This window comes from Sminthopsis crassicaudata, chromosome 3 (genome assembly GCF_048593235.1).
Source record: "Sminthopsis crassicaudata isolate SCR6 chromosome 3, ASM4859323v1, whole genome shotgun sequence".
In the NCBI taxonomy this organism is placed as follows: Eukaryota; Metazoa; Chordata; class Mammalia; order Dasyuromorphia; family Dasyuridae; genus Sminthopsis; species Sminthopsis crassicaudata.
The window spans coordinates 193,150,773-193,170,796 of record NC_133619.1 but is presented as its reverse complement, the minus strand read 5'-3'; the positions used below and the strand labels follow the sequence as shown (position 1 = coordinate 193,170,796).

The 20,024-nt window shown below is 33.9% G+C and overlaps 1 pseudogene; it reads left to right on the top strand.

Moving 5' to 3' along the window:
• The first annotated feature begins 11,284 nt into the window (after window positions 1–11,284).
• Window positions 11,285–19,519, top strand: LOC141561975 (creatine kinase B-type pseudogene; annotated as a pseudogene).
• The last annotated feature ends 505 nt before the right edge of the window (window positions 19,520–20,024 follow it).

Here is a 20,024-nt window from a genome sequence, read left to right as displayed (position 1 = left end):
ACAATATAGTCTAGGTACAATACATGTGTGTGAATATCATTTTCTTGTTGCACAATAAACATTAGAATCCGAAGGTACATGCAACCTGGGCAGACAGATATTAGTGCTAACAATTTACATTCACTTCCCAGTGTTTCTTCTCTGGGTGTAGCTACCTCTGTCCATCATTGATCAACTGGAAGTGAGTTGGATCTTCTTTATGTTGAAGATTTCCACTTCCATCAGAATACATCCTCATACAGTATTGTTGTTGAAGTGTACAGTGATCTTCTGGTTCTGCTCATTTCACTCAGCATCAGATCATTTAAGTCTCTCCAAGCCTCTCTGTATTCCTCCTGCTGGTCATTTCTTACCGAGCAATAATATTCCATAACCTTCATATACCACAATTTACCCAACCATTCTCCAACTGATGGACATCCATTCATCTTCCAGTTTCTAGCTACAACAAAAAGAGCTGCCACAAACATTTTGGCACATATATGTCTCTTTCTGCTCTTTAGTATTTCTTTGGGATATAATCCCAGTAGTAGCGCTGCTGGGTCAAAGGGTATGCACAGTTTGATAACTTTTTAGGCATAATTCCAGATTGCTCTCCAGAATGGCTGGATTCTTTTGCAACTCCACCAGCAATGTATTAGTGTCCCAGTTTTCCCACATCCCCTCCAACATTCATCATTATTTGTTCCTGTCATATTAGCCAATCTGACAGGTGTGTAGTGGTATCTCAGAGTGGTCTTAATTTGCATTTCTCTGATCAGTAGTGATTTGGAACACTCTTTCATCTGAGTGGATATAGTTTCAATTTCTTCCTCTGAGAATTGTCTGTTCATATCCTTTGACCATTTATCAATTAGAGAATGGTTCGGTTTCTTATAAATTAGGGTCAGTTCTCTATATATTTTGGAAATGAGACCTTTGTCAGAAGCTTTGTTTTTAAAAATATTTTCCCAATTTGTTACTTCCCTTCTAATCTTGTTTGCATTAGTATTATTTGTACAGAAACTTTTTAGTTTGATGTAATCAAAATCTTCTATTTTGTGATCAATAATGATCTCTAGTTCTCCTCTGGTCATAAATTCCTTCCTCCTCCACAAGTCTGAGAGGTAGATTATCCTCTGTTCCTCTAATCTATTTATTATCTCCCTCTTTATGCCTAAATCATGGACCCATTTTGATCTTAATTTGGTATATGGTGTTAAGTGTGGATCCATATCTAATTTCTGCCATACTAATTTCCAGTTTTCCCAACATTTTTTTCCGAATAATGAATTTTTATCCCTAATGTTGGTATCTTTGGGTTTGTCAAAGATTAGGTTGCTATATATGTATCCTTTTTTGTCCTTTGTATATAATCTGTTCCACTGATCTACCGGTCTATTTCTTAGACAATACCAAATGGTTTTGGTGACTGCTGCTATATAATATAGCTTTAGATCAGGTACATTTAGACCACCTTCCTCTGAGTTTTTTTTTCATTAGTTCCCTTGCAATTCTCGAACTTTTATTCTTAAATAAAAATTTTGTTGTTATTTTTTTTAGGTCATTGAAATAGTTTCTTGGGAGTCTGATTGGTATAGCACTAAATAAATAGATTAGTTTGGGGAGTATTGTCATCTTTATTATATTCGCTCGGCCTATCCAAGAGCACTGAATGTCTTTCCAAATATTTAAATCTGATTTTATTTTTGTGGCAAGTGTTTTGTAATGTTTCTCATATAATTCCTGACTTTTCTTTGGTAGATGGATTCCCAAATACTTTATACTCTCAACATTTGTTTGGAATGGAATTTCTCTTTGTATCTCTTGCTGTTGCATTTTGTTAGTGACATATAAAAATGCCGAGGATTTATGTGGATTTATTTTGTATCCTGCCACTTTGCTGAAATTTTGAATTATTTCTAGTAGCTTTTTAGCAGAGTCTTTGGGGTTCTCTAAGTATACCATCATGTCATCTGCAAAAAGTGATAGTTTCATTTCCTCATTTCCTACTCTAATTCCTTGAATCTCTTTCTCGGCTCTTATTGCCGAGGCTAGCGTTTCTAGTACTATATTGAATAGTAATGGTGATAGTGGGCAACCTTGTTTCACTCCTGATCTTACTGGGAAAGGTTGCAGTTTATTTCTATTGCATATTATGCTTACTGAAGGTCTTAAATATATGCTCCTGATTATTCTAAGGAATAGTCCATTTATTCCTATGCTGTCAAGAGTTTTTAGCAGGAATGGATGTTGGATTTTGTCAAATGCTTTTTCTGCATCTATTGAGATGATCATATGGTTTTTATTAATTTGATTATTAATATGGTCAATTATATTAATAGTTTTCCTAATATTAAACCAGCCCTGCATTCCTGGAATAAATCCTACTTGATCACAGTGTATTATCCTGGGGATGCTTGTCTGAAGTCTTTTTGCTAATATCTTATTTAAGATTTTAGCATCAATATTCATTAAGGAGATTGGTCTATAATTTTTTTTCTCAGTTTTTGATCTACCTGGTTTAGGTATCAGTACCATGTCTGTGTCATAAAAGGAGTTTGGTAGGACTCCTTCATCCCCTATTTTTTCAAATAATTTATATAGCATTGGGGCTAATTGTTCTTTAAATGTTTGGTAGAATTCACATGTGAATCCATCTGGCCCTGGGGATTTTTTCCTGGGGAGTTGATTAATAGCTTGTTCTATTTCTTTTTCTGAAATGGGACTATTTAAGCAATTTATCTCCTCCTCTGTTAATCTAGGGAGCCTATATTTTTGGAGGAAGTCATCCATTTTACTTAAGTTATGAAATTTATTGGCATAAAGTTGGGCAAAGTAACTCCTTATTATTTCACTAATTTCCTCTTCATTGGTGGAAAGATCCCCCTTTTCATTTGTAAGACTATCAATTTGATTTTCCTCTTTCTTTTTTTTGATCAAATTTACCAAAGGTAATATTTTATTGGCTTTTTCATAAAACCAACTCTTGGTTTTATTTATTAATTCAATAGTTTTTTTACTTTCAATATTATTGATTTCTCCTTTTAATTTTTGTATTTCAAGTTTAATTTTTGGTTGGGGGTTCATAATTTGGTCTTTTTCTAGCCTTTTAAGTTGTAAGCCCAATTCGTTAATCTTCTCTTTCGCTATTTTCTTCAGATAAGCCTCTAAAGATATAAAATTTCCGCTTATTACTGCTTTAGCTGCATCCCAAAGATTTTTATATGATGTCTCATCATTGTCATTATCTTGTGTGAAATTTTTAATTGTTTCTATAATTTGCTCTTTCACCCAGTCATTTTTTAAGATGAGATTATTCAGTTTCCAATTACTTTTTGGTCTATTTACCCCTAACTTTTTACTGAATGTAGCTTTTATTGCATTGTGGTCTGAGAAGAAGGCATTTATTATTTCTGCCTTCCTACATTTAATTTTGAGATCTTTATGTCCTAATATATGGTCAATTTTTGTATAGGATCCATGAACTGCTGAGAAGAAAGTATATTCCTTTCTATTACCATTCAGTTTTCTCCAAAGGTCTATCATACCTAGTTTTTCTAATGTTCTATTTACTTTTTTAATTTCTTTCTTGTTTGCTTTGTGGTTTGATTTGTCTAAATCTGAGAGTGCAAGGTTGAGATCTCCCACTATTATAGTTTTACTGTCTATTTCTTCTTGCAGTTCTCTTAACTTTTCCTTTAGAAAGTTAGATGCTATACCACTTGGTGCATATATGTTTAGTATTGTTATGGCTTCATTATTTATGCTAACTTTCAGCAGGATATAGTTGCCTTCCTTATCTTTTTTAATGAGATCTACTTCTGCTTTTGCTTGATCTGAGATAAGGATAGCTACCCCTGCTTTTTTGGCTTTACCTGAAGCATAATAGGCTCTGTTCCAACCTTTTACCTTTACTCTGTATGTATCTCCCTGCTTTAAGTGTGTTTCCTGTAGACAACATATTGTAGGGTTCTGCTTTTTGATCCAATCTGCTATCCGTCTCCATTTGATGGGATCGTTCATCCCATTTACATTTACAGTTAAAATGACTAATTCTGTATTTCCTGCCATCGTATTATTCCCCAGATTATGCGTTTTCCCTTGACCCCCCTGATCCCCCTCCCCTATATTTAATTTACAGACCCCCCTTGTGACGTGCAACCCTCCCTCTTTTTTTTTTTTAGGATCCCTCCCCCCTCCCTCCAAGTCCCTTCACTTATTCTCCTTTTCCTTTTCCCTTTTCCTCTCCCTCCTTTTAATGAGGTGAGAGAAAATTCTCTAAAAAACAAATATTTTAATTATTTACTCTTTGAGCCTCTCCTGATGAGAGTAAGATTCACACAATGATTCTCCCCCTCACTAAGTTCCCTCAGATATGGTGTATTTTCTATGCCTCTTCCTGGTATGTAGTTTCCCTCTTTTTATCATTCCTTCCCCTTTTTCTGAACCGACCTCCTTCCCTTTACTACACCCCCCTTTTTTTCTTTTATATCAGTAAAATCAAATTATCCTTGAGTACTTTTTATATACCCACAACAGAGTTACAGTTCTCAAGGGTTCTGTGTACCTTTTTCTGTTTCTCTTCAGTCTTGTGGATGTAGATCAAATTTTTTGTTTAAGTCTGGTTTTTGTCTTAGAAACATATAGAATTCCTCTGTTTCATTGAATGACCTTCTTCTTCCATGGAAAAAGATGCTAAACTTAGCTGGGTAGTTCATTCTTGGTTGCAGTCCTTGATCTTTTGCCTTACAGAATATCAGGTTCCAGGCCCTTCTATCTTTTAATGTGGAGGCAGCCAGATCTTGGGTGACCCTTACTGTGGCACCTTGGTATTTAAATTGTTTTTTTCTAGCTGCTTGCAGGATTTTCTCCTTTGTGTGGTAATTCTGCAGCTTAGCCACTATATTCCGTGGTGTTCTTTTTTTAGGGTCTATTTCAGAAGGAGTTCGATGAATTCTTTCCACATCTACTTTCCCTTCTGTTTCTATTATCTCTGGACAGTTCTCTTTGATAATTTCCTGTAAAATAGAATCTAGGCTCTTTTTTTGGTCATAGTTTTCTGGAAGTCCAATAATCCGCAGATTATCTCTCCTAGATCTATTTTCCAGGTCTATAGATTTTCCCAGTAAGTATTTGACGTTGTTTTCCAGCTTCTCATTTTTTTTTTGTTTTGTATGACTGATTCTTGGGTTCTCTGTGAATCATTCATTTCTATTTGTTCCATCCTGACTTTTAAGGAGTTATTTTCTTCTTTCACAGTTTTTAGTTCTTTTTGTAAATGCCCAATTTCGTTTTTAAATGAATTATTTTGCTCTATTGAATTTTTTTCCATTTCCTTAATTTTTTTTTGAGAATTATTTTCTTTTTCCAATTCAGAAATTCTATTTTCTTGAGACTTTTTTATCTTTTCCAATTCAGAAATCCTACTTTCCTGTGTTTTTTTTAACCTTTTCTAATTCATAAATTTTGTTTCCCTGCATCTCCTGTGAATTCTTTATTTTTTCCAACTCCAATTTAAGGACGTTGTTATTCTCTATCATAGCTTCCCTTTCCTTTCCCCATTTTTCTTCAATCTCCCTTAATTTTTTAAGAGTATCTTCTAGGAGGGAGTTATGTGATGGGGGGCAGGAATTCGTTCCCCTTTAGGTTGTTATCTGCTGTCTCTCCTGTTAACTTCCTCGGGGTTGGATACCCGCTCTTTCTCTGTGTAGAAGGAATCTATGGTTTTTCTGGGCTTCATGCTCATACTTGAAAAATCTTTTGGGGTCTGTCCCTGGGGTAGGAAATTATTTATTTACTTCTTTAGCAGCTTCCTCCCAGACTGGATGGATGCAGCGGCCCCTGTGCCTGAGCTAAGATAAAGCTCTGGGAGAGAGTTCCCCACCCCCTCCTTGGAAGTGCCTCAGAGGTGACTAGCACTACTGTGCCCCAAGGGCGCTGTGTTTTAGAGGCTTCCCTGAGATTTGAGACTGAACAGTAAAGGCAGCACAAAGCCCAGCCTATGTGTCTGGGTGGGGAGTGGATGTCTGCAGCAGGTGACGTGAAAAGCCCCTGTGCTCAAACTGGAAGTGTCTGCCAGAAACCGTGGTCCCTAGTTCAAAGGTTCCGCTTCTCTGGGACTTCCTGGAGCTGAGTTCCACTCCCTCCAGCTAAGCTAGGCAGTGTGTGTTGCCTTGGGCCGTATCCACCCACTTGTCAATCTCTTAACTATTCTCAGGTAGTAGCTGAGGTCACGCCCCCTGGTGCAGAGATCTGCTGAGTCACCTCCAGGGTCTGGGGAAAATCTAATCTGAGTTTTAAAATATTTTGGCTTTCTCTTCTGAACTGCTAAAGAATTAGCAGAGAAGAGCTAACAACCTGTGCCAGATTCCTTTACCTCAGTGGCTTCTCTGATCCCAGAGCCCTTCCCAGCACAATGGGCGCAGTGTGTCACCACCCCACCGTCTGTGCTGGTCTCTCTTCTTCCTCCTCTGGGAACTGACCTTCTCTGTTGAAACTCCAGATTCTCTTCAGCTGGTAAGTCGTGCTTCCAGTCCTTGTGGTATCTGTCAGTCCTGGGCTTATTTTGAGACTTAATTTATCTAATTGGTTGCGAGGGAGTGAGGACGTTCACTGAGTCGTTTCTTCTCCGCCATCTTGGCTCGGCCCCCCCATCTTATTTTTCTTTACCACCTGACTTCTTTATGTGATGAGAGCAAAGAGATATAATTTGACTCATTTCCTACATGGTATTAGTCCCATCAAATTCATGTATGAAGTGAGCATTGATCTATCTACTGGGCCAGTAGACTCCTGTTTCTCAGATCCATACTGTTAGGCTGGGTAAAATTTATAGCCTTGGTTGATATACTCCTGGTTTCCCTTGCTTGGAGATAACAACAGGATCAGTAATAGCTGATGCAACAACATCTATATGTGTATATATATATCTATATATCTATATATATCTATATATCTATAGATATATATAGATATATATAGATATATAGATATATATATATATATCTATATATATCTATATATATCTATAGATATATAGATATATAGATATATATCTCATATCATCAGCAAAGAGTGATAATTTGGTTTCCTCATTACCTACTCTAATTCCTTTAATCTCTTTCTCCACTCTTATTGCCAAAGCTAATATTTCTAATACAATATTGAATACTAATGGTGATAGTGGACAAACCTTGTTTCACCCCTGATCTTAATGGGAATGGTTGCAATCTTTCCCCATTACATATGATGCTTATTGATGGTTTTAAATAGATGCTACTTATTATTTTAAGGAAAAGTCCATTTATTCCTATACTTTTAAATAGGAATAGATGTTGTGGCTAGAAACTGGAAGACGAATGGATGCCCATCAATTGGAGAATGGTTGGATAAATTATGGTATATGAATGTTATGGACTATTATTGCTCTGCAAGAAATGACCAGCAGGATGAATACAGAGAGGCTTGGAGTGACTTACATGAACCAATGCTGAGTGAAATGAGCAGAACCAGGAGATACTGTACAACTGTACAACCACCAATGATACTGTATGAAGATGTATTCTGGTTGAAGTGGATATCTTTAATATAGAGAAGATCTAATTCAGTTCCAGTTGATCAATGATGGACAGAATCAGCTATACCCAGAGAAGGAACACTGGGAATTGAGTGTAAACTATTTGCACTATTGTCTTTTTACCCAGGTTACTTTTAGCTTTGGAATCCAATTCTTATTGTGCAATAAGAAATTTGGTTTTACATAGATATATTGTATCTAGATTATGCTGTAACACATTTAACATGTATGGGATTGCCGGTCATCTAGGGGAGGGAGCAGAGCGAGTGAGGGGAAAATTTAGAAAAGAAGTGAATACAAGGGATAATGTTGTAAAAAAAAAATTACCCATACACATGTACTGTCAAAAAATTACAATTATAAAATTAATTTAAAAAAGAAGAGATTCATTTGAATGTAAATGCAAAAATGAGTAGAATGATGGACTATGATCAATAAGATATCTATTTCAAAATTGTGGAATGGCATAAACAAAGAAATCATTACAAACCTGTCTGTTATAAGAGATACTGAGCATTATCTTGAACAATAACATTTGCATAATGTAATCAGAACACTTATAATAGATTTTCTTATCTTTCCAACTACCTTAATTTTTCTTTTATCTATTAAATAATAAAGACATTCAGCCCCTAGAATGAGGGGTTGTTAATTCCATAAATGATGATATGCTTTCTGTATTTTAGCTTCTGTTATCATTCTAATTCTTGTTTTAGAATCTAATTACACTATAATTTTGTGATATTGTGATAACACTGTAAAGGAGTATGTGGCTTTCAGGCAATTATAATCTATTTGGCAAAATAGGATGAACTTATGAAATTATTTAATTATTAAGTATCATATTATAATTATTTGGATATGTTTATATATACATGTACAGGTATTCATCCATTTGTGTTTGTGTGTATTCAATTCTTGTCAAGTGCCAAGTCCCATCCTGAGTTATGAGAAAGATAGAGACACAGGAAAAAAAAAGAAACCTAAAAGATATAGAGAGACAGATAGAAAGAGACACAGATAAATACAAAGTTTTTGTTCTCATGAAATGTACATTCTATTGGGAGAACTATAGAAGTGTTGTGCAGCAGGGTAGAAATGATCAAACTTAGTGACTAATTAAAATGAAGAATTTAAATACATCACTATCAGATATCTTCCAGTCTTTTCACCTATCATTTCCCCTGTAGGAGATTCTCAGAATGTACAGAGAATGTGAATGATTGTCCTCCAATAGTGACTGTTAAAAGTTTTCCCAAAACAAAAATTTCTTATATTGAAAAAATCATAGATCCCTAATTTTGTTAAATAAATTACATTCATTTATACTGTGTAGATAAAACAATTTAAATTAAGTTGTATCTGTATCCACAGTAAATTTGGCTAATTAAGGATTGTTATTATTGTCGTTGATAATGTTGGACTGTTTTATGACTTAACAATAACATTATGAGGTCTATTTCCACAGATGATTATGGAAAAATGGAAAATACCCATATATCCTAAAATGTTTATAGCATCTTTTTTTTGTAGTGGCAAAAAATTTGGAATTTGCAGGGCTGTCCATCAATTCTGAACACAACGTAGTATATGATTGTGGTAAAATGCTACTGTACTGTAAAAAATAATGAACTTGATGTTTTTAGAAAAAAAAAATCAGAAGGATTTGTATCAAATAATGAGGAGCAAAATGAGCAGAACCAGGAAAATACTATATACAGTAACAACAGTATTGCTTTAAGAACAATTGAATAAATGTGTTATTTTGATTACATTAAGTACCTAAATTAACTGTAAAAGACCTATAAAATAAGACATTGAGTGTGGAGAAAGAATTGATAAATAAAAGTATAGACTAATCATATGTGAATGCAATTGTAGCCATCTCTAGGATGAGAGGAGGAAGAGCAAATACAACATTACATGATATATATATATATATATTATATTTGAAAGGAAGAGCAATAGTAGATTGTGCATAGCAGATTTTCAGTTTGGTGTACAATCATCTTTTTATTGTGTTATGTTATAAAATGCTTGTATGATATATAAATAAAAGAAAAAATAATTTAAAAACTTAGTGTAGTTTTTAGATGAAAAGATTGAAATATAGATTTTTCTAACTACTTTAAATGTTCATGTAACATAAAATTGTTTGACTTACAAACTTGTTAATAATCTAGTTTATGGAGTTTAGAAATAGTGTAAATAGTTACCTTAATGATACTTAGAAGAAATACTTATTTTTTTCTTTCATTTGTTTCTTTATTTCTTTTTTCTTTCTTTCTTTTTTTTTTAATAATTTGCATTGAGGTTCAATTGCCAAGCAGCAAAGCTTTAAAAAAAAAAAAAAGGCAGAATTGGGACAGTCTATAAACTTGTTGGTCATCTTTTCCCAGGATACTGAAGTAGTTGTCTGTTTTCTCTTCTTTTTCCATTCAGTTCTAGCATCTGATGGCACTTCTGAACTTTTTGACCTCACAAGTTAGACTTAAATCTTATTTACTTCTGGCTATATATACTTTCACTTAAATCAGAAAATAATAAATGCCACATACCAAGTGCATAAAAAATGAACTCACTTAGTTATGGCCCCTTGAACTAATTGCCACATGGCTGACATTGTGTGGACAATACTCATAGGAATCATGTCTGTAGAGGAACAGCCAAAAATAAAAGACAGTCAATAGCTGCTGCTTCTTTTAAGAGATGCAGGATATCATCTTCTTGCTTCTGTCACAGAGAAGGAGGATAAATAAAGGAATATTAGTAGTTTAAAATATAATGTTAAATGAATATATTATATTATAATATAATTAATATGTAAATACAATACATTCAATTATAATAAATAATTAATTATAAGTATAGCATAATATAATAAAATGAAATTATATATTATATATCATTATATTAAAATATACTATATATTATCACATTATATGTTATATATCATTACTTTAAAAAACATTACATATATCATTACATTAAAATATATATAATATACATTTACATATCAGTTTATATTTTATATATCATTATATTAAAATTATATATTGGATATAATTATGTTCTGTTAAAGTGAAAAATCATTTAGCCTTTTAAAATGGCCAAGATATCTACATCACCAATGATTCATGAAGTCCTTGGAGACACTGGAAGTTTCTTTTTTTTTTTTGGCTGTTTTTTGATTATTAGGATTTTTATTTGGTAGGGGGGGTGAGGCATTTAGGATTTAGTGACTTGCTCAGGTCACAAGCCAATAAGTGTTGTGTCCGAGGCTATTTTTGAATTCAACAATTACTTATTTCAGAGCTGGTGCTCATAATGGATACAGTTTGTCATCTAGCTGTCCTAACACTGAAAGTTTTAATGGAAATTCTGTATCCACACTTCCAAGTGAAAAGATGGCTATAATTACAAAAGATTGTAATTGGCATGTTTGTTTGATGAAAATGTACTTTGACATGTTATAAGTTATTTTCTCTCATAATTACATCATTGTTTATATCTCAGAGAGAGAAGCATCAGACATAAAATAGGTCTTGGGAGTTAAGGAGAATGTTGGTGGGGGAAAACACAGAGAAATAATTCATCAAAGTGAAGTCAGGCAAAAACCATAAGCAAGAACACACAAAACAGCATAAATTTTAAAGGACAGTAAGATGGATAATGAACCAAATAGTGCCAAAAATAAGATAATTTAAGAGCCAATGAGAGAAGACAATGACTACAGGAAGGCATGTTTCCAATACCAGAGGTAAGTAAAGCTTGATTTTTATGAGATTTTATTTTTCTTTACATGCAAAAATAAATTCTGACATCTTCAATTTAAAGGTTTTAATTGTTTGCCTTGCTCCCCTCTCTACTCAATAAAATAGTAAGTAAATTGATATAGGTTATACATATATAAATATGGAAAACCTTTCCATATTAGTCATTCATGAAAGAAAATAGTATGCTTTGGTCTGGATTCAGACACCATCAATTCTGGAGGGGATAACATTTTTTTTTTAATGTGCCCTTTGGGATTATCTTGATTATCCTACTGCTGGGAATAGGAGTTGTTTATCATTCAGTATCATTACTATGTACAATACTCTCCTGGTTCTGCTCACTTAACTCTTCATCAGTTGATATAAATCATCATTCTTATCATTTCATATAATGATAACATATGTCAATCAAAAACCCAATTTGTTTAGTTATTCTTCAATTAATTTGAATGCTCTAAAATTTCAATTATTTGCCATCACAAAAAAAGCTATTATATATCTTCTTGTACAAATAGGCTCTTTCTTCAAACTTCTACCTCCATCTTCCCTTTTAATGTTTTGTGTATACAAAACTAGTAGTACCATTGCTGGATCAAAGAAATACACATAATTATAGCCCTATAGACATAGTTCCTAATTAGTGTCCAGCATGGTTGGATCTTTCATAAGAACCAACAGTGCATTAGCATCTCAGTTTCTTCACATCCCCTCAAATATTTATCGTATTCCTTTTTCTGTCATATTTGCCAATCTAATGGTTATGAGGTGGTACCTCAGAATTGCTTTAATTTTCATTTCTCTAATCAATAATTATTTAGATTATATTTTCATATGAGTAAAAATAGTTTTGAATTCTTCATCTGAAAATTGCCTGTTAATATACTTTAACTATTTATAAATTGAAGAATGATTTGTATTCAAATACATTTGACTCAGGAGAAATGAGGACTCAGTCAAAAAACTTGGTATCAATTCTTTCCCAACCTTTCTTTTTCCCTTTTGATTTTGGTGGTGATTTGTTTATGCAAAAAGTTTTAAATTTTACATAATCAAAAAATTATCCATTTTACACTGTATAATGCTTTTTGTATATTCCTAAATGTTCTCTTCTCCATTGTTCTGACAGGTAATTAGATATTTTCCCAGTTTGCTTATGGTATCATATTTTTGCATTTTTTAACATTTATTTTTCTAGTTATATGTGTATATTAACTTTTTAAAATATGCATTTCTTTATAAACCATTTTGGGAGAGAAAAAAGAACAAAAGAGAAAAAGATAGAAAAAAGAAGTTGATTTATATTTTATCTCCATAATTCTTTTTCTGGATGCAGATGGTATTTTCTATCAAAAGTTTAATGATATTGCCTTGGAACACTGAAGCAATGAGAAGTAAATATTTTACATTTGATCATCACACAATCTTGCTGTTACTGTCTACAATGTATTCCTGGCTTGGCTTGATTCCCTCAGCATCAGTTCATGTACATCTTTACAGGTCTTTCTACAATCAGCTTGTTCATCATTTTTATAGATGAATAATATTTAATTAACTTCATATACCATGACTTGTTCAGCCATTCTGATGGACACCTAGATAATTTTCATTTTGTTGCTATATGGTATCACTGTTTATGTTTAAATTGTTAACCTACTTTCACCTAATATTGATACACAGTTTAATTTGTTGGTCTCTGTCTAAATTCTGCCGTAATAGTTTCCAGTTTTCCTCTCTGATTTTGTGAAATAGTGAGATTTTGTCTCCAAAACCTGAATTTCAGACTTTATCAAATACAAATTTCTCATATATAATACAATGTTCTGTTTCTACTATATACAGATAAATGGACATTTACTAATTTACCACTTCTTTACTATCACTTTTGCACATATCGGTTCTTTTCCCTCCTTTCTTTGGTTATATGTTATCAGGGTAATTTTCCTTGATAATTTCTTCAGATATTCTGTCCAGGATTTAAAAAAAAATCAGCTTTCAGTTAGTTCAATAATTCTTAAAACATTATGTTAATATTTTTTCCATGTCAGTTATTTTTTTGCATTTTCTTCTGTTTCTTTTTTTTTATATACCTATGGTTTTATTTTATTGTTTCTTGATGGACTAATTAGCTTCCACTTCACCACCTAATTTTATTTTTTTTTCTTTTTCTTTTCCCCAGTTTAAAACAACATTTGGGGATATTGACTTAACATTTTGGGGAATGGGAATTATACATGTATGTTTTTTTAATATATTCACTTATGAAATCATTATGGGAGAGAAATATCAGAACAAAAAAAGAAAAAAACATGAGAAAAATATCAGAAGAAAAAATAAAGTGAATGTAGCATGTTTTAGTGACAATAATTTTCCAACATAAAATACTTTGGAATATTTAGAAATGTCTTTCTGAGCTGGACAGGGAGAAACAAAACCTAGCACAGGTGCAGCAGGGGAAGGCCCAGAAGGAAAAGTCACAGCACAAGGAATCTAGCAGGACGCTCTTAACCAAAATATAGCAATGTTTTAGACCGAATGTGAGAGATCCAATGTGAGTACAGAAGACAAATAAATAATAAGCCTGTGAAGTCAAGCATAACAGGCGGGACTTGTCCCAACACATCCAGCATAGTAGAGATGCCTGTAGCATCATCAGCTCCAGATGGACAGTGAGAAGCACCTGCTACCTTATAGAGAGAGCTCAGGAAAATATTCCCAGAGTCCTAGAAAAAAAGACCATTTAAAAGTGAGCAAAGAAAAAAAAGAAAAAAAAGAAAGAACTTTGACAACAGAGAGCTATTATGGATTCAGGGAAAACAAGAACACAAGCTGAGAAGAATACATCAAAATCTTCCAGATAAAGCTTCAAAAAGGTTCTTTAGGAAGAGTTCAAAAAGGCTCTTAAAAGAGAGTTAGGAAAGCAAGGACAAAATGGCATAATAAAGGCAGGAACTTGCTCAACCTTTCCCCCAGACCTCTCCAAATTCCTTTAAATAATAACTCTAAATGAATTTTAGAGCAACAGAACACCAGAAAAGATGGATTAGAACATTTTCCAGTTGAAAAGGATTTTGGTCAACAGGAAAAGTTTGTGACATCAAGGTGGGAGTATAGCATGTTATTCCAGTGCAGGCTGCATCAGCACAGCCCTGGCTACACCCTCAGCCCTTCTCCATGCCTTGGCACTGACCCTGACCCACCCCAATCTAATCCCATCCTTGGCTGGACCCTAGTGTCCATGAGACAGAACCTCTGAAATCAGCAGTAATGCCAGAGACTTCTGGAACTCTCATCCCAGAAAAATTAAGGAAGACTCAGAAAATCAGTGGAGAGGGACTGTGTGCAGTCTTCAGTACAACCCCCAAGAATCAGAAAAGCAGAACTCTATTGACTCAACACCCCAAATCTTACAATTATTTTAGGGCATAGACACTACTAATCATGGCAGAGCTAAAAAGAATTCTTGTGATTAGGTCCCTCTCAAAATCTCTGAAAACAGCTACAGAAAACCCCTGAAACTAGAGAAGGTATTTTTTCCATCAGGGAAAATATTTTTAAAATTTAATTCAATTAAATTTTTAATGTTTTAATATACATAACACAGTCATGTGTAATTTTTCAACATTGATCCTTGCAAAAACGTATTTCCACTTTTCCCCTCGTTTCCTCCACCCCCTCCCCTAGGTGGCAGGTAGTCCCATACATGTTAAATATGTTAAAGTGCATGTTAAATTAAATATATGTATACATATTTATACAGTTATCTTGTTGCACAAGAAAGATCAGCTTTAGAAAGAAGGTAAAAATAACCTAAGAAAAAACAACAATGCAAGTAAACAATAGCAGAAAAAGTGCAAATGTTATATTGTAGTCCATACTCATTTCCTGGTGTTCTTTCTGTAGGTGTAGTTTGTTTTGTTCATTACAGATCAATTGGAAGTGATTTGGATCGTCTCATTGTTGAAGAGAGCCATATCTATCTGAATTAATCATCATATGGTATTGTTGTTGAAGTATATAATGATCTCATGGTTCAACTCATTTCACTCAACATCAGTTCATGCATGTCTCCCCAATCATTGATGTATTCATCCTGCTGGTCATTTTTTTTTATTAATTTTATACTTATAATTTTTTGACAGTACATATGCATGGGTAATTATTCTTACAATATTATTCCTTGTATTAACTTATCCAAATTTTCCTCTCCTTCCCTCAACTCCCTCTCCAAGATGACAGGCAATCCCATACATGTTAAATGTGTTATAGTATATCCTAGATGCAATATATGTATGTAAAACCAAATTTCTTCTTGCACGGTAAGAACTGGATTCCGAAGGTATAAGTAACCTGGGTAGAAAGATAATAGTGCAAACATTTTACACTTAAGTCCTGTAACGTGCTCTCCTGGCAGTTACAATTACTAGTCTGCCCTAGGCCCAACAGAGTACCTTTGACCACTGACCTTTGCAGTGTCAACTCTACCCAGCTCGCCTCCTCTGAGGCCTTCAAAGGTCTCTGGCCACGATCTCTTGAATCTATACCTTAATAACCAGTAGTGCACTCAAGAATAGCCATGTGCAGGGGGGTAAGAGGGAAGGAAAGGGGAAAAGCATAAGCAGGGGTTAATAGGATGGCAAGCAATATAGAATTTGTCATTTTAACCATAAAAGTGAACTGGGTAAACTCCCTCATAAAGAGGAAGCAGTTAGCAGAATGGATTAAAAGTCAGAATCCTACTATATGTTGTTTACAGGAAACACACCTAAAACAGGGTGATACATTCAAACTAAAAGTAAAAAGGTGGAGCAGAATCTACTATAATTCAGGCAAAGCCAAAAAAGCAGGGGTAGCCATCCTCATCTCAGATCAAGCAAAAACAAAAATTGATCTAATTAAAAGAGATAAAGAAGGTTATTATATCTTGCTAAAGGGTAGCATCAATAATGAAACAGTATCAATATTAAACATATATGCACCAAGTGGTGCAGCATCTAAATTCTTAAAAGAGAAATTAAGAGAGATACAAGAAGAAATAGGCAGCAAAACTATAATAGTGGGAGATCTCAACCTTGCACTCTCAGAATTAGATAAATCAAACAACACAATAAATAAGAAAGAAGTCAAAGAGGTAAATAGAATACTAGAAAAGTTTGATATGATAGATCTTTGGTGAAAGCTAAATGGAGACAGAAAAGAGTATACTTTCTTCTCAGCTGTTCATGGAACCTATACAAAAATTGATCATATACTAGGGCATAAAAACCTCAAAAACAAATGCAGTCAGGCAGAAATAGTAAATGCATCCTTTTCAGACCACAATGCAATCAAAATTACATCTAATAAAAAGCCAGGGGAAAATAGACCAAAAATAATTGCAAACTAAATAATCTTATACTAAAGAATGATTGGGTAAAACAGCAAATCATAGACATAATTAATAACTTCACGCAAGAAAATGACAATAATGAGACATCATACTAAAACTGTGGGATACAGCCAAAGCAGTAATAAGGGGAAGTTTTACATTTCTACAGGCCTACTTGCATAAAATAGAGAAAGAGAGGGCCAACGAATTGGGCTTACAACTCAAATTGCTAGAAAAGGAACAAATTATAAAAACCCCCAGACAAACACAAAACTTGAAATTCAAAAAATAAAAGGTGAGATTAATAAAATTGAAAGTAAAAAAAACTATTGAATTAATTAATAAAACTAAGAGTTGGTTCTATGAAAAAAACAACAAAATAGACAAACCCTTAATAAACCTGATTAAAAAAAGGAAAGAGAAAAAGCAAATTGTTAGTCTTGAAAATGAAAAGGGTGAACTCACCACTAATGAAGAGGAAATTAGAACAATAGTTAGGAGCTACTTTTCTCAACTTTATGCCAATAAATTCGATAACTTAAATGAAATGGAAGAATACCTTAAAAAATATAGCTTGCCCAGATAAACAGAGGAAGAAGTAAGTAGTCTAAATAGTCCCATCTCAGAAAAAGAAATAGATCAAGCTATTAACCAACTTCCTAAGAAAAAGTCCCCAGGACAAGATGGATTTACATGTGAATTCTACCAAACATTTAAAGAACAACTAACTCCAATGCTATGTAAACTGTTTGAAAAAATGGGGATTGAAGGAGTCCTACCAAATTTCTTCTATGACACAGACATGGTACTGATACCTAAACCAGGGAGATTGAAAACTGAGAAAGAAAACTATAGACCAATTTCCTTAATGAATATTGATGCTAAAATCTTAAATAAGATATTAGCAAATAGACTTCAGAAAATCATCCCCAGGATAATACACTATGACCAAGTGGGATTTATACCAGAAATGCAGGGCTGGTTTAATATTAGGAAAACTATTAGTATAATTGACCATATTAATAATCAAATTAATAAAAACCACATGATCATCTCAATAGATGCAGAAAAAGCATTTGATAAAATCCAACATCCATTCCTACTAAAAACGCTTGAGAGTATAGGAATGGACTATTCCTTAAAATAATAAGGAGCATATATTTAAAACCTTCAGTAAACATCATATGTAATGGCGATAAACTAGAACCTTTCCCTATAAGATCAGGAGTGAAACAAGGTTGCCCACTATCACCATCACTTTTCAATATAGTGCTAGAAACTCTAGCCTCAGCAATAAGAGCCGAGAAAGAGATTCAAGGAATTAGAATAGGAAATGAGGAAATCAAATTATCACTTTTTGCAGATGACTTGATGAACCCCAAAGATTCTGCTAAAAAGCTATTAGAAAAAATTCAGAATTTTAGCAAAGTTGCAGGACACAAAATACCACATAAATCCTCAGAATTTTTATACATTACCAACACAATCCAACAGCAAGAGACACAAAGAGAAATTCCATTCAAAATAACGGTCGATAGTATAAAATATTTGGGAACATATCTACCAAAGGAGAGTAAGGAATTATATGAGCAAAATTACAAAACACTTGCCACAAAAATAAAGTCAGATTTAAATAATTGGAAAGACATTCAGTGCTCTTGGATAGGCCCGAGCGAATATAATTAAGATGACAATACTCCCTAAACTAATCTATTTATTTAGTGCTATACCAATCAGACTTCCAAGAAACTATTTTAATAACCTAGAAAAAATAAAAACAGAAATCATATGGAACAACAAAACGTCGAGAATTTCAAGGGAAGTAATGAAAAAAAAAAAACTTAAGTGAAGGTGCTGACATCAGAGTCCTATGAAAAAATCTGGGATAAGGCTACATTTAGGGGATTCACCCAGGATGATGTCTTCCAGACCGATGAAGACAACTCAGGGCACCTATTCATCATGACTGTGGAGTGCATAGTTGGAGATGAAGAGAGCTATGATATATTCAAGAAACTGTTTTGATCCTATCATTGAGGACTACCATGGAACCTAAAAACCTTCAATTGAGCATAAGACTTATTTTAACCCTGATAATCTTCAGGGTGGTTATTACCTAGATCCTAACTATGTGCTGGGTTCTCATGTTCAAATTGGCCATAACATCCAGGGATTCTGTCTGCCCCCATATTATAGTCAGGGCAAGTACCATGCCATAAAAAGCTCTCTGTGGAAGCTTTGGCCAGCCTGGGAGGTGACCTGAATGGTAAATACTATGCCTTGAAGTACATGACCAAGAAGGAAAAGCAGCTACTGATTGATGTATACTTCCTTTTCAACAAGCCTCTCTTCCCGCTCCTCTTGGCATCTGGCATGGTCCATTACTGGCTTGATAGTAGGGGTATTTCGCAAAATCACAAGAATACTGTTTTAGTGTGGATCAGTGAGAAAGATAATTTGAAGGTTATCTCCATGCAGAAGGGAGGTAACATGAAGAAGATGTTCACACATTTCCTCACAGGGTTCACTCTGATTAAAACCTTTTTTACAAAAGCTCAGAGTTCATGTGAAACTCCTGGTCATAAGCCTACATGCAGGTGTTCACATCAAATTTCCCTAACTGGGCAAGTATGAAAAGCTTGGTGAGGTACTGAAAAAACTGAGGCTGCAGAAAAAAGGGGGCAGGGGGAGGACACAGCTGTGGGTGATATATTTGACATCTCCAATGCTGACCAACTGGGCTGCTAAGAGATAGATGTCGGGCAGATAGTGGTAGATGATGGGAAATTGTTCACTAAAATGGAGAAGCATTTAAAGTAGGGCTAGGACATACATGACTTTATGTCAGCCCAGAAATGACAAATTGGCCCTCTAAATTCTGCACTTCCTGATTTATTGGGTGAATGAATAACTACCACCTTTTCCCCAGGTTCTCCCAATGCAGCCCACCCAAGAATGCTATAGGGAAATCTTCCTTACATATTTTGATATTAGGGTTTTATTTTTGATGGCTGAGATGTGGCTGAATGCAGAAACAAAACAAAATAAAACTTTGTTTTGGCCTGACAAAAAAAGAATCAACAAAATAAAACAAATAAATAGGGGGAAAAAAGTGGGGAAAAAAGCTCATTGGAAAAACAACTGAAATTGAGAATATCATCAGGAGAGGCAATTTAACAATTATTGGATTGCCTGAAAGCCACAATGAAAAAAAAGATCTTGGACAAAGTAAATTGTTCAATAAATTAACAAGGGAAACTGCCCCAAATCCAAGAACTAGAGGGTAAAATAGTCATTGAAATTATCTACTGATAACCTTCCTGAA